This window comes from Myiozetetes cayanensis, unplaced genomic scaffold, assembly GCF_022539395.1.
Source record: "Myiozetetes cayanensis isolate MyiCay16 unplaced genomic scaffold, myiCay2020 scf16, whole genome shotgun sequence".
NCBI lineage: Eukaryota > Metazoa > Chordata > Aves > Passeriformes > Tyrannidae > Myiozetetes > Myiozetetes cayanensis.
The window spans coordinates 8,050,039-8,073,991 of record NW_026087270.1 but is presented as its reverse complement, the minus strand read 5'-3'; the positions used below and the strand labels follow the sequence as shown (position 1 = coordinate 8,073,991).

At 39.8% G+C, this 23,953-nt stretch overlaps 1 protein-coding gene across 2 annotated transcripts in view; it reads left to right on the top strand.

Moving 5' to 3' along the window:
• NKD1 (NKD inhibitor of WNT signaling pathway 1) overlaps positions 1-23,953 on the top strand; it is a 110,151-nt gene that overhangs the window by 1,121 nt on the left and 85,077 nt on the right. The window lies entirely within an intron of this gene.

Genomic DNA, 23,953 nt, shown 5'->3' with positions numbered 1-23,953 from the left:
GAGGGTACAAAAGCCTAAGAAGTAAGGGAACCTGACTGCTAGTGTCTGGACAGTACGATTAGAACAAAACCCTTTACAAACAGGAACAGAGAATCTCTGGGAAAAGCCCCGCAGCCAGACAGTGTGTGCAAGCTTGTGAACCCAGAGAAAGATTAGTGCACAAGTTTGCCTGTGACATTTTGGCAGGAAAGGAGAAGTCCCTGAAGAGTGTATAGTTATTTATTTGGTCTTTGATAATAATGTGTGGCTGACTTTCTCTGTAAGAGTTACTGTACATGTTACTTGTCCTGGCTGTTGCCACACTGGTCCCTTTCCACCCCTTCTCTTTCCTTCAGTCCTCCATGTAAAGCAGGGCTGGAGGAAATATTTTATTTGCCTTTTCTTTTATTTATCCTGAATGTTGTCTCTTTAAACAAAAAGGCATGATGGGAGGTAAACAGACTTAACAATTCTTAGATATGGTCCTCAGAGTGTTTCAGGGTATGATCCAGAGCTTATTGATGTTTACTGAAAGACTCCCATTGACTTTGGATCAAGCCCTGAAAGCTTCATCACTGGAAAGGTAACCTGAGAGATGGGGAGATTGGAATCTCTGCTTCCCAGCAAGCAGTGTGGCTCTAAAAGCACAAGCAGAGCAGGGCCACCAAACCTCCTGCAGGCTCTTTGCTTTGTTAGCTACTAGTTGTATTGTTAGAAGCCTGGACTTCTTGTGCCTCAGGAAAAATTAACTCACAAGTGGAGAATACCACATTTCAGGTGGGATGTTAAAGTGAGTAGAAGATGTGTAGTATAGTAAAAGCTAATGATGACTTTTTAGGTTCCACCAGTATTGTATTTCAAGGAAGATAAATTGTCCCTAGAAGTAGGGCAAAAGGGGTGTTTGTGGTTGATGAGCTTAATCACCATCGGCTTGCAGGTATGGTTGGTTGAAGTGATTTTTATTGTGCTTTACTTGGAAACAATATGTCCAAAGAAGTTCTCATTTCTGATAGAACATACGTATGATACGGATGCAAAGAGTAGAAACACATGCTTTTAATTATTTTTCAAATATCACTGGTTTTGTGAGTCAGCCCTTTTAGATGTGTTCTACCTTTCACATGTATATTTTCTAGAAAAGAAGCTCAACTTGCCAAACTAAAACCATAGGTTTAAAATACAAGAGTTAAAGGTAAAAAACTCTGATTTTAGTTTGTGAATTGCATTTTCTTCCACAAACATAATTTGCTTTCTAAAAATAAGGAGGAAATATCTTTTGTCAAAGATACTTTCTATTCATGACACTCTTCAGTTGTCAGCTTCATGAGATCTGCTCAGCTGGAATGACAGTAGAAAGTATTTTTCTTATTACTCAAGAGGAAGTCCTCCTTATGATGGTTCAGCAATTAGCAAGCCATTAACTAAATATTAGTCTGCAGTTTTAGTGTGTTATAAAACTGTAAATAGGTTTAAGTGTTTTTAAAAGCACTGATCCCATGAGGCTTTTTACTGTCATCCTTATAGAGCTGTTTCTGAATGTTCAAAAATATTTGCCATTTATTGCCTAATGTATTTGGTAGTATCTGTATGCATATATAGCCTGCTAATTTATTTAATTTAATTGTCATCCTGTCACTGGCACACTGGGACAGCTACATTAAAGTTCCTTTAAAATATGAACTTTTGGAATACGGAAGGATGCATTTCTAATCCTACATTGGAACCAGATGTTCCATATGTACAGTCATTTTGACAAGGATTATGAAGTCACAGCTATTGACTCCATAACTGAGATTGCATGACTGCTTCTCTTCTGAGGTCTCTTTGATCTCTTGTATAATTATACCAAGTTACAAAATGAATTGTAGCCTAACCTCTTGGTTCTTCATTCACCTCAAGATGTAGAAACAGTAGTTGCTTCTACTGATGGTTTGCTCACTGGGGATTGTGTGGGACAGTTGTGCAGTCCCAACCTTGACCAAGGGCTCTTCTCTTTACTACTTCAAAATTCATCCTAAAATGTTCAATTAGCGTAAGAGGCTCTGTGAAGTGTTAGTTTTATTGTGTCACAGATGAAACTTTGGCTTCTCAGTAAAACCTATCTTTGCCCCCAAATAGGTCATAGTTGCTGCATTTGTGACTTATGGCAGAAGGAGTTAGATCAAACACTGATGAAAATACCTGCATTCACAGAAACATCCAGCTGAATTAAAAAGAAAAGTCTTAGAAATAATTTTCCTACTAGGAATCCTTAACTAGAGCTTTGCTGATGTTGGTTTGGTTAGGAAGTAGGGCATATTTGGTGAAATCCAGTTCGCTCCAAAGACCTGTTGGTGGGAGAGGAGAGCACTTAGTGTCTTCCAAGTCTGAAACCTCAAAGATTTGAATAATTTTTTATCAGAACTTGGATGTGATAGTGCAATTTGACTTATATTACTCTATATAAGCCCCTAATTCTCTCTAGGTTGTAGCTGGAAGGCTGTTTCCCTCAAGAGCAGTGGCACTGAGTTGTTTTGGTGAAGTTAGTTGTACAGGGGAGATGACACTGAAGTTCAGGGGATTCATGTAGCATTTTGCAAGAGGAATGAGTGACTAATACAGGAAAGCAATAAAGTTTCCTTTGTAGTCCTCTCTAGAATGACTGAATTTAGAATAGTTGTGGAGGGGAGGTCTTTATATCAGTTCACTCAAGAGGTGTTTGACTCAAGCAGAGATCAATTATACAACACGTTTTCTTCTCCTGAATGAAGTTTTAAGAGTTGTTTTGGCTAGACCAGACTTCCCTCAGCTGATGCATTGCCCATATTGTGTCCTGTCCATCTGTGTCTCCCTCCTCCAATTCACTGGAAGAACAGTAATTAGTGTCCAGCTGCTACCAGATGCACCAGTCATCTGAGAAGGATCTCCTGGTAAACTGTTGGGTGAAGGCATGAGCCAGGGGAAGGGGAGTTGTGTCCGAAATATGCCCTCGTGGTGTGTGTGAAGCTGTGGGTGCTGGGCCGAGAGCTCTGATCTCATTAAACCATTGTCACCCGCCCAGCAGGGGCTGCTCTGCTCTAAATGTTTTAATGACTGTGGAGGCTGAGGGCTGAGCTGCAGCCCTCCACATCACCTAGGATTAAGTAAAAAAGCAATTCTGTTGCATCCATGAAAAGTATGAGGTCCAGAGTCAACTTCTAGTTCAAAGCTAATTGAAACCACTGAGGCTGTAAATCTGTTAGAGCAACTGAATACACATCTTTTGCTGCTTCATGACAGAGCTACCTTGTACCCAGAACAGTTTTCTGATGCTGTGGATTATCCTGTATAATTCTTAAGCTTAAATTTACTTAGTGTGTGTTTACTTTTACAGACTATTTTTGGAGATCAACATTGTTTGCAAATATTCATGTATTTATTTATTTAACTGAGAAGCAGTATAGTGCTAGAGGGCCAAATATTAAATACGGCATTTGCTTAGTTCAATTTACTTTTATTTTCAAAGCCATAAGACATTTTACTAGTTTCTTGTGCGTCTCATTGAGATCTTTGCTTGGGAATGGAAAAAATATTGTATTTTTAATTAATATTTAAATCAACTCTTAGTGAGTCCCATTGAAAGTAATCATTCTGGGTAAAATGGAAGAGACTTTTGCTTATCACTTCTGCTGGGCTCTTTGGTGCTCCTGATCCTCCTGTTCAACCCTAATTGATATTAGTTAGAGTTGAGTATCTGGTTTGGGATTAATACAGTATGAAATGCTGAGGCACATCTGTACTTCAGAGGTGGGGCTTATTCTCCATTTGTTCTGTGCCTGTAACTGCCAGTGACATTAATGGGCATTCCTTGCATGGCTGAGAGGAGACAACACCAGTGTCAACTTCACTGCTCCTCTAGTATGATCAATCTTAAATTAAAAAAAAAAAAATCCTTCCCAGTCCCCCACTGCTAAATAACATATGTGTATGTGTGCATATGAAAAATACATCGCCTTCTGGAAGACACAGCTGGGGAGGTCATTCATCCAAAATGAAAATAATAAACAGAAAAGAGACTTCTTTAGTGGTATGTACATACTAAGGCTTAAAGGCTGTTGAAATGGAAGATGTAATTGTAGCACTACTTTAGGGTGGTTTCATGGGTAGAATGACATTTGAAAGACTGCCTTCTTACTGATATGGTGACGAGCAATGAAAATTTCCTTGGATGCTATCTTGTGTGACTGCTTGAACTGATCTTTTTAAATGAAATATTTTCAAGTCCATTAATGTCAGTATTGTATAGATAATTATTTTTATTGACTCTGAGGATTAAAATAAACAACAGACTCAGCAGTGACAGATACTGGTTTGACTAAAAAGTATTTTAATCCACGCAGATATTCTGTGTGCCATTCAAAATAAAATTGCCAAACTTTGTATTGAAAGAGAGAAACGCAGAATCTTATTTAGTGTTGAAATTTGGTGCCAACAAACCAAGATAATTTAATTAGTGGTGCACATAGTATATCTTGACAGTTCTGGTTTGGGAAAATTATAATATGAATATTAACAATCAAAGAGTCTCTGAAAGTATTAGTGCCATGGTGATGAGATTAGTGAATTGGCCAATACTGTAGCAGAAAGCTGGATTCCAAGGGAATTATCCTTGAATGATACCAGTTGGTGCAATTAAAAGCCACAATTCAGTTGCCATATGGAAAGTGTTAGGCATCCTTACATGGTTTCAAAGCTATGTGCCAGAGGTTAAATTGACATATGAAGAAAAGCATAAATTAAATATTTTGTGTTATGACATTAAAAGTTGACTTTGCTTGAGCCATATGGAGGAGGTGGATGGAAGACAGTCTGTATTTCATCAGGGCTTGTTTTATAGGTCTTTCAGATTTACTGTGGTGCACTTTTAATTTGGCATGTTGATTGGAAAGCTGAATGGCCCGTGAAGTTTCTGCAAACAGTCTCATTAAAGTAACTTTTTGTTTTGATCTCTAATAACCCCCTCTCTCCCACCTCCTCTAAAGTGGAGTTGCTTAGTTTGGTATCTGTAAGAAGAAAGCATATTCTGTGTAGGAGCTGGATGAAGTCCTCATCTGTGTCTCCTGGGCTCCTGATAGTCCCTGTTGGCTTAGTGAAACCTTAATTCTTCTGGATGAGAAGGCCTTGGTTATGGAGTACACTTTCTTCTGTAAATTGGGATGAAAAGTAACAACAATATGGTATATTCTTTAATGTCTTAAATGTAAATAATGTAGTCCAGATTTCACACTAAAACTTTAGTTATAACAAAAATGGGACATTTGGAGCACATGATTGTTGACATATGGGAATGTTCTTTTCAGCAGCATTCATTAACAGAAGGGTTTTCTGTAGGTTTTGAGATCTGTAATAAGACCCAGGAGGAGCTCGGTAAGTGGCTATTTGTAGGCACCCTTCAGAAGAAGATCTTAGTTGACTTTTATGATTTCTTTTGAGTTGGAGTATGAACAGAGGAAAGAGAAGTCTCTTGAGTATTGAAACTTTGTAGGAGTTAGTTTTTCCAAAGTTGGGGGAAATAATTGTTCGGTGATGATATTTAAATCAAAATGGAACGTTGCTCCCAGTGCTGCAGATGTTGGCCTTTATAGAAATGCTTGCAGATGGATTTTGCTTTGTGAATGTCAGCATCAAAACCCGTTGGAAAGTAAATTGTAGATGTTCAGATGTACAGAATACTTGAAGTTTGTTTGTTTGTTTTTGTAATGGAACCACTTTTCTAGTTGATATACTAGTTATCGTGAATACTTGTGAGCTTTCAGACGATGTGATATTTATGGATAGCTTTTCATGGAAAGTGAGGCATAGTTTCAGCTAAAAAAATAATGTGAAGAAATGGTCAAATATACTTTCTCTGTGAATTTATTTAGTCATATCTGCCAACATTGGCAGCAAAACTAAGGTTATATTTACTCCTCCAGAGTAACTACAGCTATGGGAGACCTGAGTTGGCCTGTATTCCATTCAAGAATTATTAACCAAGTTCCAAATGCAAAATCTTCATTTTGTCTGATTTCTGAGCCAGCAAAGCATATTTGTATTGCAGTATCTCATGACATTTGTCTTGTGGTGGTGGAACGCCAGTGGTGTTGGCTGTGCTGAAAGGGCTGTGCAGGCTTTTAGTGTAAACTACGAGAAAAGGGAAATGATTTGTGCATGTTCAACTACTGCTCTCCTGGTCTCTCTGCAAGGGGTGCAGTTGTATGGTACGTTCACTCTCTGTAAGCTTCTGGATTTATTGTCATCAGAGCAACATGGCATATAAATTGTCTTCGAGTTTGAAGATGACACTTCTGATCATGTGAGACATCCTTTTTTTGAGCTGGAAAAGTCCTGTGCAGTTAGTGTCTTCCAAACAGACTGATGCCATGTAACCACAATGTCCACTGTTTAATAAGGACTGATCCATTGTCTTACCTTGGGAGTTGGCATTCCTACAGGCTTATATCTGCAAGGAAGTGTTCAGCTGGATTTCTTAATCCCTATAAGTTTGTGTCTCACATGATCTGATGGGTGCCCATCATATGTCAGAAATGCTTCTGGTGTAGTCATACAGAATCCAGTTGTTTGAGGGAGGGAGTGCTGCAATCTCTTGTTGGGAGGTTCTATAACACTTGTGAAGTTGAGTAGCACTGGCTTCATTTGTGCTTGTCAGAGGAAGTAGAAATGAGACAAGGAAGGCCAAAGGCCATCTGGAATTAAATCTGGCCGAGAATGTCAAGGTTAAAAAGAGAAGGGCTTCTTCAAATCCATCAGTAACAGAAGTTTAACAAAGGATAATGTGGGCTCATTACAATGGAGGGGGGACCTTGGTGACAGAATATGCAGAGAAGGCAGAGCTACCAAACGCCTTCTTTGCATTGGCCTACACTGACAAGACCAGCCCTCAGGAATCTCTGACCCAGGAGAACAGAGTGAAAGAATATTGAAAGGAAGACTTTCCCTGGGAGGAGTAGCCAATACCTCAGAGTGCTGGGCAGACCTTCAGAAGGACCGTGACAGGTTGGAGAGATGGGCAGAGGAGAACTGTCTGAAGTTCAACACGGGCAATGCACGGTCCTGACCTGGCGAGGAACAGCCCTGTGCACCAGTACAGACTGGGGCTGACCCGCTGGAGAGCAGCTCTGTGGAGAAGGACCTAGGGATCCTGGTGGACAAGGATCCTGTCCCTGAGCTAGCAGTTGTCCTGGGGGACAAGAAGCCTGATGAGATCCTGGGATGCATTAGGAAGAGCATTGCCAGCAAATTGAGGGATGTGATCTTGCCCTTCAGCCCTGGTGAGACACATCTGAAGTGCCTTGTCCAGTTCTGGGCTCCTCAGGACAGGAGAGACATGGAGCTCCTGGAGTCCACTGGAGGCTACAAGGATGATCCAGGGACTGGAGCATCTCTCTTATGAGGAAAGGCTGAGATAGTTGGGCCTGTTCAGCCTTGAGAAGAGACGGCTGAGAGGGGACCTCCTCCATGTCTATCAGTATCTGAAGGGGGAGTGTTAAGAGGCTGGAGCCAGACTCTTCTTAGTGGTGCTAAGCAATAGGACAAGAGGTAATGGGCAGAAACAGATACACCAGATGGGCAGAAAGTTCCACCTGAACATAATGAAGGACTTTACTATGTAGTGACCATAAACAGATTGCCCAGACAGGTTCTGGAGTCTCCCTCACTGGAGATATTCAAGAACCATCTGGACGCAAACCTGATCCATGTGCTCTAGGATGACCCAGTTTAAGCAGGGACTTTGGGCCAGATGACATCCCCACCACTGTGGTGTCTTCCAACTTGAACCATTCTGTGATTCTGTGGTGTGGTCTATTGTATATTATAGGGCAGTAAACGATCCTATTGTTTCAGTCTGTAAAACTTTTGGTAGAGTAAATATTTTTGCTCCTTAGATGACCAGACAGTGGCCACAGGAGACTGAAACACCATCAGTGCCTGAGAAGCTCCTCAATGGCCAAGAAGAGCCCTGTAAAAATATATGTAAAAGCTCCCACTGCATACTAATCTCTCAGCAGGAGTAAGAGAAGACCCTGTGGTTCTCTGGTCCAAACCAAGGTCCCTGCTAAACATGTATGAGAAGGAGTTGTTCCTTAAACCTTAAGCTGTTCATAAAATTTACTTGTGAACAAGACTTACCAGGCAAACAGTTTTTCTACTTTTTGTCAAAGCTCTGGTAGTTTGGTAATTTTCTCCAATAACCCTTCTCAATCTGAGAATTCAGTGGAAATCTGAAACTCATCCAGCTGACTGTGAGAGAGTGTCTTGCTTATATCTTGACAAGGGCCATGTATCAGTCTCGTTTAAATGGGTTTGGATTTCAGTGCAGGCTCAGTGGCTCTGGTCTCTTGAATCATTTGCAATGAGAAGGCGTTGAGAATGTGAGATGCTACCTCAGTTATGTTTTGAGGAAAATTTGCAGCAGAGAACTTCTAAAGTGCCTGGAATTTTCAGCCATGTGTCCTTGGACTTCTAACAAATGCAGGCAGTGTATGTTACTTTAGCTCAGAGGTGGATTGGCATGTGGTCAGAACAGTCTGTGCACTGTCCATCCAGAGAAATACTTTGTATTTTGTGATTAGGGTGGAATTTAATGCATTTGGGGGCATTACTGTGGCAGCTTTAAAGGGATTAAGTATATTGAGGTTCCTATTAAAGTATAACATTGTGATTCAAGATCTGTGAAAGAAAATCATGCATGGGTGTTTGATCTTGGGGTGCAGCCACACATGCTGTGAGGCATAAAATAAGGGGATAGACTCAGTAGGGAAGTGACAGAACAAAGTACTGTCTTGCAGGAGAAATGGGATTTGGGAGCAGCCTCGGATCTTTTGATCCATACTCTGATGCGGATGATGAGTGGTACAGAGGTGACAGATTTGTCTTGGGGGAGGAAGGAGAGCGGTGGGTAGTGTGTCGCATTACCCTCGGAGATAGTTTGCTGTCTGATTCCCCAAAGGTTTGATAGTGGTAGGTAAGGACTAAGCCGCTTCTTGTCCTATCTTAAAAAGTCTTTTATAGTTCCAGGACAGTCAGTTTCAAGAGTTAGGTAAAGAAGGTAGTAGCTGGAAAGCTAAGTCTTATGCGTTAAGTGCATATAAAGAACAAATGCCTTTTTGGGGGAGTGGGAATTTTCTCTGAGCATAGAGTGTCCCAGTCCTGAGCTCACAGAATAACAAGCAGTCTCTGTGTTGCGTAAGATGCTGCGGTTAAGCCTGTATCAGTGTTTCTGTAATAAACTACTCTTTTTGAAACAATAAATAATAATTTTACTTGTGAACTTTCCAAGTCTCTCTCTGTTCATATAGTGTACGTGTGTGTACACTACAGACACTCATTCCCCTGTAAAGAGAGAACATCAGAGTCTAGCAAACAGAGTATCTGTCATTCCAGCTGAGCAAAGGTCTAAGGCAATAACCCAAAATATCCTGGAAGAAATTCTAAAAAGCATTGAAGAAATCAATCGTCTGATCCTAGAGGAAGGTCTTTGATGTAATCCCGGTAAGTTTATACTGGGAGCCTGCCTGTTTCTTTATGGTCAGCCCTAGACTTTCTATATGAAAAGTGGATCAAATAATTTCATAAGCTCCTGCTATAAAAAAAGAGGGTTGATAATTTTCTAAGGCGTACACACTGTTTAAATGTAGATTGTGGCTTTTAGCAGAAGCCCAGGTGGGGAGGAAAGGCTTTTCAAAACAAGTACTTACAGGAAAATAAATAATTCTTTGATATTTTTTCCCATGGAAAAACTGTGCCTCATTTAGCCTTCCCGAATATTTAATTTTATTTTGAGGATAAACTTCATAGGTTATCTCAGTTAAAGCCATTTTTATTTATGCAAAGCTTAAGTACAAGGTCTTGTTCCTGATGTGGATATGTATGTAAAAGTAGTTTTTTTGAATACCATAAATAAATTACATTTAAATGTATATTTTTAACTAATTCAGTGCAGTTAGGTAAGACTATTTTTATAATTTTAAAAATTCTGCACTATTTCTCTGTTATGTTTTGATGCAAAATCCCTGCTTTAATGAAGGGGAAACTTCTCGTTGCTTTTAGTGCTTTTGTATTGGGTTTTCTGCCACATCAGTGGAAGATGAGAGAAGGTTCAAGTGGTGAGACTAATAGTCTTTTTATCTGGCAGCTACATTGCTGATGTAATGGCAACGCATTTTCCCCTGAAGATGCAGTTTATCTGATCATTTTATGACAGGTTCACAAAAGTTTTTCCCAGCTGTACTGCCACTTAAATTCCCATTTGTAATTAGCAATGTAATTTTGCAGATAGGTTTAAAAACCATGTTTTGAAAGAGGCTATTCCCACAGCAGTGCTTAATACCCATTAAAATGACACATTTTTATTGTATGAAGGTGGTTTTTTAATCTATTTAGGTTAGTTTGTTAAAGTATTGAACCACAGTCTCATTCTTTTTTTTTTTTTTTTTTTATTAATTTCAACTGTAAGGCTGTTTTCGATCATTTATTTATGACCAATAGGAAGCACACAAAATCATTAACTCTGGACTAATGCACACCATAAAGAAGTAAATGAGATCTCTTTCTGCATAAGCTATTGTACAGGGCTTTACTTGGAAAGACAGTTGCTCTTGGGTCAAAACATGGTGATGTGTAACAGAAAGTAAAGGAAAAAACCCAGCATTTGGAAAGGAAATATTGTATTCACTGATGCTACATAGACTTCATTGGAATTTGGTCATCAACTTTATTACGGCACTCTTTTCCAAATATGTTCTTTTTGTTTTAATGCTCTTTAGAAAAAAAAAAAATAAGATTTTTTTGGTGAGAAATGTGTGCTGAAAGTCAAAAGTAAGGCATGGTGAAGTAACTCTGTGTCCTTGGGCATTTGCTGTTGCCCAGTAGGGACCAGCTAGGCTGCAGCATGCAGGTGCTTCTTCAGTAGAAGTACATGTGCTGTTTAAATACAGAACAAACCTCTGCTAAAACAATTTGTCCTAGATCTATAACCACCTTTGATTTTCCCCATTTTGGAAAGACAGAAACCAAAGGCACTGCAGTGGGAAGCCCCCTCGATTTGCCAGTAACAGACAATGAATAACAGACAATGGGTAATGTCCTGTGGGAGAAGCAAAAAGACTGTGAGGTCCCTTGTTAGCTCTGCAACAGTAATCGGACCCTCCTCTTGTGTTTCTGATGGCAACACTGACAGTCCTGTCTCCTCAAAAATGAGGGGAATTTCACCACCACTGAGAAAAGTACGAAAGGTTGTCAAACACAGAGGAGTAGAATGGTTAGACAAGAAAAATGCTAATGTTGTGCCTTTAGGGGTAAGTTTTAAGAAAGAAAAAAGTCCTGGCTTACTGTATGGTCTGACTTTCTCCTAATTATCGGCAGGATCCCTATCCAAAGAGAGAGTGAGGCTTTCTCTTTCCACAGTATCAACTGACATGGGGTCTAGTCAAAATTTACTGTTATTTCATATCAATTCCAATATCTAGCAGTATCAGGACTGGATAGGCAGTTCTGCCTTCGGTTAGAGACTCTTTTCTGAGAGGCATGGCTGGCTGAGAGATATGCCAGGTAGGGGTGGATTTGCTTTAAATTGTGTTGGCACAGCTTACTGATGCCAGCAGGCTGGGTGCTAATATCTGACGGCAGAGCTGGGTGGAGGGAGGTAACTCTGCTGGAAAAGCAGTCTTCTGATGTTCAGTCTTATCTATCTGTAAATGAGGAGGGGAAAAAAAAGTGTTACCTGGACTTTGCCGTCCACAGCCAAGAATCTTTCTTCTCATGATGATGGTGACTAGCAGTATTTTGTCATACCTAGCTGCATGCCAAACTGTACTGTAAGCTTTGAGCAATACTGGTTTGCAGCGTTTCTTCTTGCAGGGTGATGCTTTCCTTCTGTGTCAGCACTGCCGTGTCCGGCACCACCCTTTCTTCTGCTGACCAAGGTCTGCTTATGGCTGGGTTTACCCAAACTTCACGTGTCTGCTGGAACTGCCTGCCTGTGCTGTAGAGAAAGGGTACATGCTTTGCCATGCTGTTTTTTGACTGTATGCTGTTGATGGGACAGGTTTTTGGAGTGAGTGATCTCTGTGGAATATAAAGGGTTACGCTGTTGAAGTTACACAGGCGCCAATCCACTGGCACACCGCAGGTGATCTCGGAGTGAATGTTGTTTAAAGCGCCTGTCCCACGGTTTCACAAATGTGCTCTGACCAGAGGATGTTTTTCTAACTTCAAAGGGCTTCTTGGGCTGGCTTGGTGCCTCACAGACTGAGTCCACAATTCCTCTGCTCGTGATGTGTTCTAACCATGTGTGATTTTTTTTTTTTTGGTATGTGATGTTTTCTTAAAGCGGCATTGACCTGTGTTCAAGTGAAACTTGCTCTTAAGCTTGTAAACACAAACTTGTCGTGTGGGCAGTTTTCATCTTAACTTGATGTGTGTATTTTTTTGAGAGCAAGAATAGACATCAAAAGGAGGAGTAATTTATAGGAAAAGAAGAAGAAAAAAAAAGAAATAAACTTGTAGCAGACTTTTCAGGCGCACCAAGTCCAGGGGCTTTTCCTTGAAGACCAAAGTATGGGTCCTTTGCTGGCCATGAGGAGAAGAGCTTGTTTCCATCTTGGCACCGTGAGTGTTACAGTACATTACTTTGTTTGAAATGTGCCTCTGTTCAAGGAGTGTGTAAAGGGGGGAACAGAAGCAAAAAGGAGTACAAAGTGGAAAGAACTTAGGACACTCATCAGTGACCTGAATTTTTTTTTCCTTCTGTCCCTCTTTAACTATGTTATACTAAAATAAACTTTTTGGAACATGTCTGTATGGTTTTTTAAATATTAAAGGTTTGTTTTTCTTGTATAGTACTCTGTAGTATAGTTTTCTGAAGGGAATTACATACGCTTTTTAATGCTGAGAATTAGAAATGACTGATACTTTGTGGGCCAAATTCTTTTACTGTTGAAATCCATTACCTTAGAGAGCAGGATTAGGCCCTGAAATATCTCCTGAGGTACACTGCTACAATAGCTATGGTTGTGCATCTGGAAGATGTAGTGTTCACTAGGTTGAATTGGTGGTGGACACTTTTTTTTGCAACGTTTTTTGCATTCCAGTAAAGCTAGGAAAAGTAGGCTAATTTGAGGTTTTAAAGTAATAGTTTTTATTTTACTGTTATTGCTATTATGGATGGTTTTGACTATATTGTAAAAAAAACCAAAACCAACAACAACAACAACAAAAAAGAAAAAAACTGAGCAAAACAAACCCTTTCTTCAAAGAAACCAATACCTTACAAGCCACGACCGTAATACTCTCTGTTTGGCAAGGGATTGAGAAGTATCATCTGCCGTGGGAGTAAAACATCACACTGTGAATGGCGTGCTGTGAACAATACATCCCAGCTTCAGCTGTGCAATGAAGTTTTGCGCCTCATGAGTATCAGTACTGCAAACTAGCACTTAATAATTAATCCAGCTTTCAGATGCAGCTTGATCCCAATGTCCTTGTCCAGATGAGATCCTGGAGAATTTAGTGATGTTTAGGACCTAAGCCCTAGCAGTAAACAACCTGTGCTACCCTGCCATCCAATGGTTATCAACAGGAACCATCCCACCACGTTTATTTTGGCTGGTTTTAAAGCAGGTGGCCAGAATGAGTTCCTAGTTTCAAAGTCACAGCTGCTGCTTTGAAATTGTGTAAGAAGGGCTTTGGTTTCTTAACACAAAATAACTGAGCTGCTGTTTAGTATTAGAGCATCATTATTCTGGGAAATGCACTCTTTGTTTTAAAAATATCTTCTGTATGGAAGTTGAAAGTTTATACCTCATGATTCTAAGGTCAAAGAGCTGAAAAGGTTCCTTGTTTGACTGATGATTGTAAATACTTAAGAATTTCTCAGTGACTTGAATGAATGGAATCTGGAGCTAGTATTAAAATTGTTAGCACTATTAGAAATAGAGAGTTACTGCAGGGATCTGTTGTTTGTTGGTATTACATAATTTGTGGGGGGATTTTTTTAGTAACTACAGTTGAAGATTTTTCTTCTTGAACTTGATCTCTTTGTGGCAGTTACCCCCAAAATGTTATGTGTGTATCATTAAATCAATTATAAGACCAAGTGAACTTTATACTGTCACAATAATGATTCTGTGATTAAGTAGAAGGAAATGCTCTACTACAAATCCCCATTTCCTCTCCTCATAAAATTTTATTTTTAAATGAACCTTCTTGGGTGACTTTTTCATTAGAGTCAGCAACAGTGTCAGCAAAATGGTGAATTTGTGTCACTGGAAGTATAAAGAGAATTCATGAAGGAGTTTGTGTTAAGCATAGTTTTCTTTTTTATAAAAAAAAGGATTCTATTCACTGTGTTTTTTTCTTCTTTTGTATTCCTTGCCACCTTATGCTATTATGTTTTTTGCCTACTTTCAAAATTTCATAGATATATATTTATAAAAAATATATGTCATGTAAGCCTTTTTCTAGTGTAAGAGAAAGTACATTTTATGCAGGGTACACAGCATGGGGTTTTCTGGGTCTTCAATCTCATTTGATCCTGTCTCACAAGAAATATATCAAACAGGAATGAGCAAAATGCAATCCCTTCAGACTGGGTGAAAATGCACTCTTAAGAAAGAAGACAAAAGAGGGCTGGTTAGAGAAAAGGCTGGACCTTTCCTCTGAAAGGAGGCCTGAAAAAAGCAAGTGGGCAGAGAAGAGTTTCTTCAGTTTATGTAGACTGGCTTGGTAAAGGATGGAAAGGGCAAAATTAGGGTTCATCTGGTATTGAGGACACAGTCAAAGGAAAGAATCCAATTTGCATGCATAGGATATACCAAAATCATTGACTCGGTTGTTAAGGGGAAGAGGTGAGAATGGGCACATGTCTGGGCTGTGCCCGTAATCCTTTTGGCTTCAATCACAAAATAATCTTTGCTTATATTTTTATCTTGTGACAGTAATTACGAGTAGTTCAGTCTGCTGCAAGCTGCATGTTCTAGTGCAGCACTTCTTAGATTTAGCCATTAGCACGTGGTGCTGGACCACCACCACCTGTTTGATATACAGGCGTATATGACAGAATCCCTACGAAGTTAAAGCTCCCCGTGGTTCAGACACAGGTTTCCTGCAGCCCTTGCACCACTGGTAACAGGGTGTGCCTTTGCTAACTGGGCTGATTGGTGTTGCCCCTCAGGTCTCTACTTAGCGGTTGGGATCTCCATGGTAGGATGTCAGCCCTGTTGTACTTAAGGAGATAGGCTAATAGGTTAAATACAGCTTTCTTAAGCACTGTGCATCACAAGGGAGGTAGTCTTTGAAGTCATCTGAGATTAGAAGACTGGTCTGACGGCTGGGATGTGAGCCTGGGAGGTGTTTGTGATGTGGGTGGTCGGAGATGGATAGCCATTGCTGTGGTGCTACCTGGTCTCTGAGACTCTGAATGTATGGCTTAAGAATGAGGTCCAGAAGCCATGTATTTTAGTCCAGATCCTAGCTTCAGCAGTATATCCTTTCTGAAGTTGCTCATATCTTCACAGAGACCCAAAATAGATAAGTACTTGCCATTCATTTAGTCACATTTTTCTTCTCTTAGAAACTACCGATTTTATCCACTTTTCCTCATTTCCCCACGAGAGAAATATTTACAGTTCATGAAGAACTTCAATTCCAGATGTACACTTACTTAATTGCTATGTTTTTATGAATAAGCCAGGTATTTATCACCTACTTTCCTGAGCAAAGTAAGAAAATAATGAAAAAATGTTTGAATTGCCCTTGATGTTTATATAATATCCCCTTGCAAAATAACCTAACCTCTTACATTGGTTCTTTTGCTCTACAGTAATCTTCCTAAAATGTTTCAGAAAGAAGCCTTTCTGAACTGTCCAGCTCTTGTCACAATCCAGTGGCTCGAGAAGTCTAATTCTAAAAAGTTTATATTAATTAAAGCAGTTCTAACATATGGGAAAAAAAGACATTTTAATTCTCACTCATCCAAAGGAGGGTTTGGATGAGGCTATAGAAGGTGGTGAGAGGGATATGTCTTTCTTGTATGATCTGAATCTCCTCTCTTGTGGAGCCCTCTCCAAGGACATGAGCATTCAAGCAAGGCAGACTTCCTGCTTATTGTGGTACCTTGCTCTTGGTCATGCATACAAATTCAGTGCAAAATTAATAGGAATGTAGGGTAGAGCGTACGGCTGGCATATGTATGAATCAGTATAGGTATATAATCCAGGATGAGGAGAATGCCAGACTTTTATCATTGTTCCTGGATGAAATGGACAACTAAAGGGGGAAGGAAAAGGTTTGTTAAAAGTTCGACTGAAGACAAGCTTTGATGCATCAGCTAGACTGGAGGCTTTGCAGGGAGATGAGCTTTTTTCCCCGGTGTTTGCTTGAATAATGAAATTACCCTCTCTTGAAGGTTATCCTTTGGAGCAGCAGAGTTTGTACATGAGTGAAATGCATGTCAAAATGTTTACAAAGAACTGAAGTGGAGTGGTGAGTCAAAGCAGTAGGCTTTTCTTTGCACCGGCTTTGTAATGGAGAGCCTTATAATGAGGGTGAACTATGCCTCCTATTCCGGTGGGCCTTTGTGCTATCTGGAGCACAAAGTGGAGCAGGTTTACAGGTTAATTAACACCTCTTCCCTCCAGCTTTGGTGCTGGCTGTGATGTATCACCTCGTCTTACTTAGAACTGGTGACTGACGGTTAGTGATGGATACACCCAAGCATTTTAGTTGTTGCCTCTAAATTCTCTACTGTGAATGTCATTTATTCTTTTAAACATAGAGAGCACAGTTAAACGTATGGTGCTGAAGAGGCACTTATTGTCCTCCCAGCCTGGCAACAGTGAGCACACCCCCACAGCTGCTGTGCTGCAACCAGGCACATCCCAGCCTGTACCTTCCTTGCTCCCCACTCCTAGTAAATATGAGGAGAATTCAGACAAATTCTGCCTGTCTAAAGGATTTATGGCATCTCAAACCCTATTATTATGTATTTAAGGATGATTTTTCTGACTATTGAATTGTAAGGATAGTTCTAGTCTAACAGTGATGTGGTTTTGGAGAGTCTGGCTGGAATCATTATACTTTATTTAGTGTATGTGCTGGATAAAGGCATTTGTTGTTGATCCCTCAGCCTAGCCCACCTCCCTTTGGACATTGAAAGTTTTTTCTTGCCACCTATTGCCCTCAGACCACACTTTCTCAGCAACTGCCCCGTGCTTCTTTCTTTCCCTCCCAGTTCCTCTGTATGTGTTAGATACTTTTATTTTAACAGCTATTGCCTTTCCCTTAGCTTGATTTGAATGCTACATTGTTCAGAAACTAAATCTTGGGGGAGAAACAAAGCCACGTGGTGGTCTGACTACCAGGGTGCATATTTGAGTGTGGAACACCAAGAATCCTTTTGCCATCTTGTGTTGGCTAGCACACCAAACTAACATTTGAGGCAACTGTGTACCATATAATTATATATATGCCTAACTATACCTTACATACTTGTTGTACAGGCTGCTAACAAAAAACCAAGTGTAGCATAAAAGTGTTTTTGGAGCTTAAAGAATATTTCCTCACGTCTCCTACTACTTTACTTGCCTGTTAGTGAGTGGAAAGACAGTGGAGTGTAGCCCAGCTCATGAGCAGAATCATTTCGGGAAGAGGACAGTGCAGAAGCAGTCCTTGCTGCCTTCCTTGAGGCAGAGTGGAAATTGGAAAGGAAACTGTGATTCAATGAATCATAGTCATCTCTCAGACAGCTCCAGGGCAGTGCAGCTCTCAGCTGCTGCCTTGCTCGCAGTGGATTATAGGGTCATAATACAGCCCACTATGCTGAAGCAGAAAAGCAGTAAATTTGTCCTCGGGAGCTGCTTTATGTTGTCTAGAAATGAGGAATTCCTCTGTAAGAATGTAATACTTTTTATCCAACTTCCCAATTCCCATGCTTCAGCAGTATATTTATCTTCGCCATTTTCATGCTGTGAATAGAGGAAGGCCAAGAAACATGTATAAAGGACTTCCTTTGCAGCCAATGATATGTGCAGAGTAGCAGCCTATAAAGTTAACAGGGATTAAGGTGAATGACCATGTGAGCAAGGGAGGCATCCCATCAGGAAATACGTCTGTTTCTGTGTAGAAACTAAAGCAATACTATCTACAGACTCTGAATCAAAGCCTTGGACAGCTAAACAAAGCTAATCCCCAAAGATGTACTATTAAACTAATTTCCTGTGTATGGAACAAATACTGTAAGAGTTTTGAAAAGCATACTCCAACCATTGTTAAGAGGAGAGTTGGGGTGTGAGCTATAAAATTCTGATCTGGGTTCAGACTTTCTCCATATTTGTGGTTTTGGTTTGAACCTGTGTCTAGTTAGCAGGGATATAAATGTTAAAATTCACCCATGTGGCTTGAGAGATGTTCTGTGTTAGTAGTGTAAGTCTCACTCTTTCAGCATGTCTTTGTTTTAGAAACTATTTCTCTCTGCTGGAGTCAGATCCTTTCTTTAACTGGGCAAATTCTGAATATTTGGGCAACTAGAAGCAACTTGACTAGGCCTAGTAGAGCTGAAAATGTAGTGTTAATTATCTATTAAAAATAATTTTTTCTCATAAATTGTCTTGAAGTGAAAACTATGTTCTTACAGAGAAGAAAGTAAATGTCATGTCATGCTATCTTTTTAGGAAATCTTCTGTTTCTTTGTTTCTTTGTTTCAGTTTGATAGCTTGTTAACATTTCATTGATCAAATAGTTGAAGTGAATTGATAGATGGGAAAGGGTTAAACTAAATAATGAGTATCCTTGGTTTTGGAGAACTGTAAGTGGGGAAGATGAGCACTAAGAACTAGGTCCTGCAGTGAGCCAGAACCATTAGAGCAGCTCTCACTTTGGGTGAAAGAGCTGTCTGCTCAGATCTGTTAAGCTGGGTCTGACTGGACAGTATGTTTATAGAGTGGGAGGTTAGAGCTCTAAATTTGAATTCTTGTCGGAAGACATGATTTATGAATGGCAGTGAGAATTAATTACCCAGAAGTGAACAGAACAAATTAGCTGGGCACAGAACATGCCTTCCCCTGGGCTGTCACCCATTGTGTCTGTAGCTTGGTGTGAGGCACTTAATGTAATTTCAGACCGGCTTCATTCTGAGCAGGGGCTGATAATGTGTGAACATGTGTGATGGTCCTGGGATGGTGGCAAGCAAGCCCATAGGACACTGCATGGTGTCTGCTTTCAGAGAGGGTTTTAGTGCTGACTTCCATAGAGTTAGGCTTTGTCAGTAATAATTGTGTGGCAGAGAATATTACAGAAACAGCAATCTCAAATGCTTGGCACTTTGTCGTAAATTTAATCTATTTACATATTTCCCGTACCACTGTACAAACAAACCAGTACCGAAACCATTTTCTCAGGCAAAGTTCCAGTTGATACCAAAGAGGTCAGAATTGAAAATAATAACTTGTTTAAAAGCATTTGAATGTGACCTTTAGAGAAATCCTTTTCCTTTTGCTGACTTCTTGCAGCCCTCATTAGGGAATTACTGAAAATCGGTAGGAAATTTCAATGAGTGCAGGCTATGACCCCAGCTGAGTTTTGCTTGCTGTTCCTTTTGGATTATTGCAGGGGATGTCACTTCTTCAGAAACTAGCATGTATCTAAAATATTGTTACTCTGCCCTCTCTCTCCTTCCATGTTGAATTTGCAAGTGCTCCTCTTGGATGTGTAGGTACGACCATGTGTAGTGAACTTAGGTGTTTTTCAGCGAAGATGCTCAAGCCAGTCCAAGTCTGGTAGTGTTTTACATGTGTGTAGAGATCTTATCACACAGGCAGGATGCAATAGATGGTTCTCTGCCACCACTTCAGTATCCTTTTGTTCTCAGTAAACCCCCAAATAGATAATGGGCGAGCTCGAAGAATTTCACAGAAGAACTAAGGGTGGTTGAACTAAGATGAGTGAAAGAGCAAATTATTTGCTGCTTATGTATGTAGGGAAGCTGATAAGAAAATTTCTTATCATAGACATAAAATGAAAGAATAAAAAGTACTTTTATTTATCAGTAATTTATGTGCTTACTTGTGCAGACTTCTATTGTGATACAGAGTGTTTTCACAGCAGCCATTCTGCAGTACCCGTTGCAATCAGTTTCTATATGTAAAAATACCAGTAAATACAGAGGTAATGACCAAATGAGAATTTAGTCTGGATTATTTGATGTTTAAAAAAATGTTACTTAGAACTGTGGAGGACTATGATCAAGAATAATAGTGGGGGAACTTGGCAAAAATTGAGTGTAAAGACATGGTAATGGAGGTCTGTTTGAATGTGGAATAATTATTGGAAAATGGCACAGATTTTAATTCCACTCAGAATTGCGAAAACTGCACAGTTTACATTTCTTAACTTTCTTAAGTATGTAATGGAAAAGAGTCTTCAAAGTTGAATCCATGGAACTCTGTCCATTTCACTTTCTTCAGCTGAAAATCTAGAATAATCATGTGCATTTATGTCAGCAAAATTGAGTTTTACAAGATTTTTCTCCCTTTGAATGAATATCTTGTACATGATACCATTCAACATAGAAGTGTTGTTACTTTAGGCATGGCTTTAACAGATTATGCTGACAGCAGTTAGTTATAACTCCGAGATTTGTCCTTTATAAAGATTAATGATCCTTGAAATAATAAATATATTGGAAATGCCAACCCTGGAAGTTGTTTTCAATTCATAAATAGAATTGTTTGTGTAAGAGCACACATCTTCCACTGCTATTTCCTATTATAGAGCAGTATGGTTTCAGTATCTCAAAGGTGCTATTGGAGAGAAAAGATCTCTTCATGAGGAATATATGTGTTGGGAAGGGCAGGAAGAGGGTGATGACAAGCCATTTTGCAATATCACATTTGCTTATGGCTTATGGGGAGTGCTGCAAAGAGCTTGAAGCTTTTAACACATCTGAGAATTGTTGACTTTTATTCTGATTGCCATCATTCAGTGGGCAGAAAACAGCTCAGCAGGCACAGGGACCAACAGCTTGACTTCTGTGGGTGGGCATTGTTTTGGGGGAGAACCAGTAACTTAAAAATACATTTGTTACAGTGTAGTCCTAACAGTAAATTAATCATGACGTTAAGAGGGAATGTATGCATAGACATTACTTCACAGAGTTGTCATAAATTCTGTTCTTGCCTTATTTTAATTTCCAAGGCTTTTGAATCTTAGACAAGGTGCTATAGATGTAGTTATTAAATTCTGAGGAAATATTTTTATTGGGTAAGACATTGCTTGATGATGTAGCTGTGAAAGCCAAATTCAGAGACTAGCAAAAGGTCCTTTATCCATGCATTTAAGAGGAAAAATACCATTTTGTAACACTCATCTATTATTGAAATACTTGTTTTAAAATTACCTTCTTTTTCCTGAATATATGTGTGTGTGTATATATACATATATATATGTTTTTTGGTTTTTTTTGGTCACAGTCTTGACAATGTGGGGTTTATTCTCTTCATTACTGGGTCATCAATAACACATAAGTGAAAACACTGCTTTGGAAATAGTGATTCTGACTCTTGTGGCTCAGAGGCACTTCCTACTGTAGAGTCACCTGAGGAGATGCTGCCCCTTTTCAGCCTTTTTGAATACTCTTGAGAGAAGACGCTGGATAGGATGGATATAAAGGAAAAAGAAATGTTTAAAAGTTTACACGGTGTATTTCTTTCAGTGCAAAAGTTAACATAGGTGGAGGCTGAGTTAGACTAAATATTGCTGAGAAAACAGTATCTAGTTCCCTGCTTTGCCAACATTTTTCCTTCATGTTGCCTTGAAAGGGAAAGCCATGTTCTCTGCACCTTTCTGTACCAAAACACATGTTGCTAATTTATTTGGTTTCTCCTGGGGGCTGTTCTTTTGGATGGTGGTTTGCCTTTCCCTTTAAGCATACAGGGACAGCCAGTGTCAGAGGAAGCTTAAAATAGGTTGTCTGCACGGAGGGTATGTTGGCAACCAGGCAAAGAATGGAATGGCAGTGCTGGGAGAGTTAAAGCCCACCTCATCCCATCTTATCCATGTAGCACATTGTGCCTGGTTAGGGTAGAGATCTCTTAGGATCACGAACCTTGAAGGCTGATATGGGATTTTGGTTGCAGTTTTGGGGCAAATGGGCTCTGGGTAAGTGAGGCTGTGGACACACCAGTAGCTGACTGCTCCATGGAGTTCTGTCTGCATTCCCTTGTACCCCAGGGTAAATACACGGTAATTTGAGGCAGCTTATGCCTTTATTTACCCCAGTGGAAGTGTTGACACGAGCTAATACTGTGGAATGCCTGCCATGTAGCCATACTCTCAGATGTCCTAATGTTGAGAAACTAGCCTGAAGGACTTGACTGAGGTTCATCCAGTAGAATTTCATAGCTTAGTCATTTGCTCCATAAACCGTGATAGCAGAGCTGTATCAGATGGCAAGGTCCTACAGCTTCTAGCTTTGAACAAAATTTAAGAGTTATGTTTTGAGTTTAATTTGATGTAATAATAATTTATATAGTGTAAACATGCTAGATATATATTCTGTTGCTGGAACTAATCAGGCAAAAGTCATGTATGTAGAATTCTCCTCTTAATATTTCTTTTAAAAACACAAGCTTGCTCCTGGTTCATATTTAACAGCACTGGTTAAATGAAGTCCTTTGCCACAAAACAGGTGTAAGCCACTGTCCTGCCCTGCTAGCACGCCTCGGTCATGCCTTGGAGAGCCAGGGCTTGGCCTGTCTGGCAAAACTGCTGGTTGTGTTGCAGACACTCACTTAGCAGTAACGGGAAGTGAAATCCCTATTTCATTCAACATTGACCACCTGTTGAATAATAACTTTCAGCCACCATAAGACTGGGCTGGAACTGGAACCGCAGCCTGTTATGGAAAGACACCATTTTCCTTTCTGATCTGCTGAGCCAGCTCATCCTTCAGAAGCCTTGGTAAAAATGTGAGTGGTGGATAAGAACATGAAATTTCCCTCCTGCTTCAAATGTGTTTGCCTGCGTCTCATTCTCACACACACACGATTTAAGTCTTGAGTTCACTGTTCAGTCTGTAGTACTCAGGTGCCATTTGGGTTCATATTCCTTGCAAGGCATTTCGAAATCAGAGATGATTTGGGAGGGGAAGAAACCCTTGTCCTGCAAGACCCTTCCTGAAGCAGGCAAATGGTTTCCTTTCTTGTAAGGAGCAAGCGAGTGCTCTGAGCCCTTGAGAGCTGGCTTTGTTCCTTGCTCTTGACACACACAATTAGGGACTCTTCTGCCAAGAATTCTACTTGCACTTATATTAGTGGAAATATCCCTGATAAGGAATAGTCCTTGTTGCAGTCTTGTGGCTTCAACTGTGAAGGATTTTAATTTTTTTGCGTGAAGTCTGCTGATCCGTTTGTTGTTACATAAAAATGTGAGTGAGGGTTTATCTTTTCCTTTGAGATGTATGGCACTAGCTCTGGAATTGCTTCCAAGTTTACAAAATGAGTCTGTGGTTTAGACCTCTCTGATAAACATTTTTTTGTTGCTGTTGCAAAGTTGGATCAGATTTTTGTTGTCATAATGGTTGGTGCACTTGGCAGCTTGTATTTTAAATAATTAGGAGATAAAATTGGACTGTGCTTGAAATCCAGCATGTCTGGTATTTTCTTGCTTTACTTAGTGATGTTTTTAATCCCCCTTTTAACTTTGAAGACTAATGTAAGGCAGTTAAGAACTGAGGGTTGATAATTTTTTTGTCATTTTTGAAACCTAGATCCAAGCCAGCTTCTCTTGCAATATTTCAGCCTCAACCTCCCAGGACACTTTGAGATAAATCAGTGTCTTTATCAAAAGAAGTAGGCCTTTTGTGGTGGTAGCAGTGTAACATTAAATATTCATTCTAATTTGCAGAGTTGAGACAATTATTCTGAGGTTCCTGATAAAGTTTACTTTGGAATTTGAAGCTTTA